Genomic DNA, 6,384 nt, shown 5'->3' on the forward strand with positions numbered 1-6,384 from the left:
CAAGGCCTAATCTTCACAGTCTCTAACTATATCTGCCTAGAGAGAACACTTATTTCTAATTCACACTAAGGCTCAGTGTAGTCTAGTAGAAGACAGAATTTCTTAAAAGTAAAAGTGAACATGAAATAGAAAATATAAAAGAGCTTTGGACATAGTAAAAGTATTCTCATGAAATACAGTTCTTATATACATATACATGAAATGTGTAAGCTGCTGATATGATGAAATATGTCTTTTTCTTTTAGTCATGGTCAAAAAAGTGTGAAAGCCTCAGCTCCAGATGGTGTGCAAGGCTGTCCCAATATGATGGTATATTACCTCTCCAATATCACACTTGCAAGAAGTTCTCCTTCCCCAGCCCTGCCTTTCTCCCACTCCACATTCTGACTACAATGAACTTTTTTCCATTTCTAGAAGCCCCCCATGTTTATCTTACCCTTCTGCTTTGACACATGTTGTTCCTTCAGCCTGGATTCCTCTTTCACTACCTCTTCACCTAGATAATGCCTATTCAGACTTGAGGTCCCAGTACAGCCTTCTCCAACCCTAAGTCTCAGTAAGTCACTCTTCCTAAGGGCTACAAGCATCCTTTCTCCTCTCATTGAACTAATCACCATGTTGTATAACTTTTTAGCTGAGTTTTGGTCTTGTGAGGGAAGTTTTGGTTTTGTGAGTTCATCTGTGCCTCTATTATTTAGCATATAATCTGGCATATAGCAATTGCTCAACAAATCATGTTAAATTGCATCAAATTGAAAATATATTTTTTCTATTTTCTATTTAAAGTATGTTACACTGTTATGTATGTATGACTTTGAACTTAAAATTTTCAAGTACTCTGATTATTTTCTTAGGATAGAGCTCTAGAAGCAAAATTATCACTGTGTCTGAGAATATAATAGTTTTAAAGCTTGACATATATTGCCAAATTAATTTCCAAAGGTTTTGATTGTCTTAAACCTGTTTAGAACTAGTGACAGTTTTACAACATTTAGGCAAACTCATCCATGACTATGCTGTATCTCTCCATTTACATGTCTTACATGTATTTCTCAATATAAGTTTTATAATTTTCCTGATATGTGATCGTCATATTCAAAGGTGCACATGTTTTATATATGTTTGTGTAGGTATATGTGTGTGAATACAAACACACTTACATGTAAAATCATTGCAATTGTGAAACAGAACTCTTTTCCATCATATTTGATTACAAGATATTGCTAGTATATAGAAAAGTTAATGGTGTCATTGATTGCATTTTCTTTCTTTCTTTTTCTTTCTTCCTTCCTTTCTTCTCCTTCCTTCATTCCTTCCTTCTCCTTCCTTCCTTCCTTCCTTCCTTCCTTCTTTTTTTTGACAGAGTCTCGCTGTGTTGCCTAGGTGGGAGTGCAGTGGCTATTCACAGGTGTCATCATAGAACATTGCAGCCTCAAAGCCTCAAACTCCTGGCTCAAGAGATCCTCCCACGTAGCTGGGACTATAGGCATGCACCACAGTGCCCAGCTCAGTGACTGCTTTCTTATCTGCCTATTTTATTTAACTTTTTTATTAGTTATAAATATGTACAACCTTATCATCTGTAAATAATGATACATTTATCTTCTCTTTTTCATAGTTATCCTTATTTGTTTTACATCTCATTTTAATTGCTAGAATTTCCAGAACTTGTTAAACAATGGTAATAAGGGCAGATTATCTTTTGTAGTCCTTACATTAATGGAAACCTAGTATTTCAATGTTAAGTGTGATATTACCTGGGTTTCATAAAAGTATTCTTGATGTTTATGTTTCACTCAATTCCTAGTTTGTTGTTATTAATACTTGTATGAACTGAATGTCTATGTTTCCCCACAATTCATATGTTGAAATCCTAAACCCCAATATGATGGTATTTGGTGGTGGGGCCTTTGTGAGGTAATTAGGATTAGATTAGTTCACGATGGTAGGACCCTCGTGATGAGATTAATGCACTTATCAAAAGAGGAGGAGACACAGGATCTCAATCTCTCTCTGCTTTCCGTCATGTGAGGATACAGTGAAAAGATAGCCATCTACAGACCAGGAAAAAGACCCTCAATGGATCTGCTGGTACCTTGATCTAGAACTGTGACAATAAATGGTTGTTGAACTACCTAGCCCATGGTAATTTGCTATAGGAGCCCAAACTAAGATAAAACTCAAAAGTGGATATTTATTTGTATCAAATGCCTTTTCAGCAACTATCTAAATAAATATGTAGTTTCATCTCTTTGACCTTTTAAAATGATGTATTCAATCAAGTGTTACACAATAAATTCTTTTTTTTTTTTTTGAGATGTGGTCTTACTCTGTCGCCCAGACTGGAGTGCAATGGCACGATCTCGGCTAACTACAACCTCCACCTCCCAGGTTCAAGTGATTCTCCTGCCTCAGCCTCCCTAGTAGGTGGGATTACAGGAGCCCACCATCATATCCAGCTCATTTTTTTTTTTTTTTTGTATTTTTAGTAGAGAATAGAGATTTTGTATTAGACTAGAGGTTTCACCATGTTGGCCAGGTTGGCCTCGAATTCCTGACCTCAGGTGATCTGCCCACCTTGGCTTCCCAAAGTGCTGGGATTACAGGTGTGAACAACCACGCCCAACGTTTTTTTATTTTTATTTTTATTTTTAGATACGGTCTCAGTCTGTTGTCGAGGCTGGAGTGCAGTGGTGAGATCATAGCTCACTGCAGCCTCAAACTCCTGGGCTCAAGCCATCCTCCTGCCTCAGTCACCCAAGTAGCAGGTACCAGACACCATAACTGGCTCTTTTAGAACTTTTTTGAAATCAGTTGCAGAATTTAACTTGCAAGTACTTATTTCAGATTTTTAAATTATTTCTTTCTTCTTTCTTTCTTTTTCTTTTGTGAGAGTCTCACTGTGTTGCCCAGGCTGGAGTGCAGTGATGTGATCTCGGCTCACTGCAACCTCTGCCTCCTAGATTCAAGCAATTCTCCTGCCTCATCCTCCCAAGTAGCTGGGATTACAGGTGCCCGCCACTACGCCTGGCTAATTTTTATATTGTTAGTAGAGACAGGGTTTCACCATGTTGGCCAGGCTGGTCTCGAACTCCTGACCTCAGGCCATCCACCTGTCTCAGCCTCCCAAAGTGTGGGATTACAGGCATGAACCGCAGCACCTGAAGTTTTTTTTTTTTTTTTTTTTCTTTTGACGGAGTTTCTTTCTGTTCCCCAGGCAGGAACAGTAGTTTGAACAGTTCAGTAGTTTGAACGAAGCTTATTGCAGCTTCCACTCCCCAAGCCCAAGCAATCCTCCCACCTCAGCCTCCCAAGGAGCTGGGACTACAGATGCATGCCACCATGCCTGGCTAATTTTTTATATTTTTTGTAGAGATGGGGTTTCACCATATTGCCCAGGCTGGTCTTGAACTTATGGGCTCATGTGATCATCCTGCCTCAGCCTCCCAATATGCTAGAATTATATGAATAAGCCACCATGCCTGATCCTTACATTTCTTTCATAATGTCAATTAGTCTGAATTTGGGTGCGTGTGTGTGAATGCTCTGTTGGGTTTTGATATCAGGGTTTATGCTAATTTTATAAAATAAACTTAAAGTTTCCATCTTTTCTATTCTATATAACAGTTTATATAACATTGTAATTATGAAAGAATCCATTCTTTGCCGGGCACAGTGGCTTACACCTGTAATCCCAGCACTTTGGGAGACTGAGGTGGGCAGACCACCTGAGGTCAGGGAGTTCAAGACCAGCCTGACCAACATGGTGAAACCCCGTCTCTACTAAAAGTACAAAAATTAGCCGGGCATGGTGGCGGGCGCCTGTAATCCCAGCTACTCGGGCGGCTGAGGCAGGATAATTGCTCGAACCCAGGAAGCAAAAGTTGCAGTGAGCCGAGATCGCCCCCACTGCACTCTTTGTACAGAGTGAGACTCCGTCTCAACAAAAGAAAAAAAAAAAAAAAGAAAGAAACAAAGGATCTATTCTTCAAACCATTTAGGCCAAAAACCTTTTAGGAAGTTAATTAGTTAACATCTTTTTCATTTCTTCCATAGTTTTTGGGCTCTGTCTATTTTCTACTTGGGTTAATTTTGATAATGTATTTTTTCTTTTTTTCCTTTTTTTTTTTTTTTTTTTTGAGACGGAGTCTCGCTGTCACCCAGGCTGAAGTACAGTGGCCAGATCTCAGCTCACTGCAAGCTCCGCCTCCCGGGTTCACGCCATTCTCCTGCCTCAGCCTCCCGAGTAGCTGGGACTACAGGCGCCGGCCACCACGCCCGGCTAGTTTTTGTATTTTTTAGTAGAGACGGGGTTTCACCGTGTTAGCCAGGATGGTCTCGATCTCCTGACCTCGTGATCCGCCCATCTCGGCCTCCCAAAGTGCTGGGATTACAGGCTTGAGCCACCGCGCCCGGCCTTTTCCTTTTTTTTTGAGACAGTTTCGCTGTCGTTCCCCAGGCTGGAGTGCAACAGAACAATCTTGGCTCCCCGCAACCTCCGCCTCCCGGGTTCAAGCAATTCTCCTGCCTCAGCCTTCCGAGTAGCTGGGATTACAGGCATGCGCCAACATACCTGGCTAATTTTGTATTTTTAGTAGAGACAGGATTTCTCCATATCAGTCAGGCTGGTCTCAAACTCCTTACCTCAGGTGATCTGCCTGCCTTGGCCTCCCAAAGTGCTGGGATTACAGGCGTAAGCCACAGCACCCGGACTTTACTTTTTTTTCAATTATTTTTTTTACATTTTTTCCTCCATTTTTCCGTTTTAGAATTTATTTCATGTTATTTTATAGTTCTTTATTTCTGATTGAAGTGTGATGCTTAGCTCATTTACTTTCATTCTATATTTTTCCAAAGTGGAAACACATAAGATTATAAATTTGTCCCTAAGTGCAGCTTTGACTGCAGCCTATAAATATTACACTGAAATTTGGCTTTGACTTTGGAATTAAGCTAAAATCTGTGGTTACAATATTACACTTCATTTTTAGTCTGTGGAAGACTAAATTATCAAATGCTGACTTCAAAAGAATTCCTGGCGTCTATAAATTTGTGTGGAGCCAATGACTATGTGGTTGGGTAGATTACACCATCTTTAATCAGAGTAAGTCCAACATTAACACAAATAAGGCCTGTTATTTGGATATGTTTTTAATATCCGAATAAAGGAAAAATGGAAATCATTACAAATATAATATTATTAATATACTACATTAGCTTTTTTTGTTTGTTTGTTTTGAGATAGGATCTTGCTCTGCTGCCCAGGCTGAGTGCAGTGACATGCACATGACTCACTGCAGCTTTGACTTCCTAGGCTCAAGTGATCCTCCCACCTCAGCCTCCTGAGTAGCTGGGACTATAGGCATGTGCCACCCTGTCCAGGTAATTTGTGTGTGTGTGTGTGTGTTTGTTTTTTTGTTATTTTTAGAGATGGGATTTTGCTATGTTGCTCAGGCTGGTCTCCAACTTCTGACCTCAAGCAATTTGCCCACCTTGGCCTCCCAAAGTGCTGGGATTACAGACATGAGCCACTGTGCCTGGCCTGGAAATTCTTTATATCCTCTAAGAATGATGTTAAAGCAGAATGTCAAATTTGCCACTACCAAACTTTACTAGGTGGAAAAATTCTAAAACAATATGTAAACATCGATGGTAAATGATCTTTAATGCAGATATTATAAAGAGTATGAAAAAAAGGAAAAAATGGTAGAATAGTCAGAAAACAGCCTGCCTTAATTGAAAGCAAACATCTATTTAGTATGGCAAACATGCAGCAGATTCCTGCAGGAGGAATCTAGCAGGTAACAGTGCTGAGAAATTTGTGTTCCTCCATGCTAGTCTTAGGCATTTATAATTTGATGATAGAATTGCAATGATAATTAAATTGTTTTTAGAGATGGAACTCACTCTTTTGCCCAGGCTAGAGTGCAGTTCGAGATCATAGCTCACTGAAGCCTGGAATTTCTGGGCTCCAGAGAGCCTCCTGTCTCAGCCTTCGGAGTGGCTGAGATTACAGGTGCTAGCCACTGTTCCTGGCAATAATTAAAGTTAAAAAATTAAAATATCAGATTTTATTTTTGTGTTCTAGAAGTTTATTTTATCATTATGATACTCATATTTGGCCTTGGTCTTGTTGAATATTGATTTTAATGCTCAGCTTTTTCTTATTCAGCCCAAATGTTTATTGTAATTCTATTTTGATCTTTAATTTTTTGTTTAATCCAAAATACACTTAGAATAATTTATTTTAATTTTTGTTTTAAAATCAAATTGGGCCAGGTGCGGTGGCTCATGCCTGTAATCCCAGCACTCTCTGAGAAGCCGAGGCGGGCAGGTCATGAGGTCAAGAGATCTAGACCATCCTGGCCAACATGGCGAAACCCC

This window comes from Piliocolobus tephrosceles, chromosome 5, assembly GCF_002776525.5.
Source record: "Piliocolobus tephrosceles isolate RC106 chromosome 5, ASM277652v3, whole genome shotgun sequence".
Classification (NCBI taxonomy): domain Eukaryota; kingdom Metazoa; phylum Chordata; class Mammalia; order Primates; family Cercopithecidae; genus Piliocolobus; species Piliocolobus tephrosceles.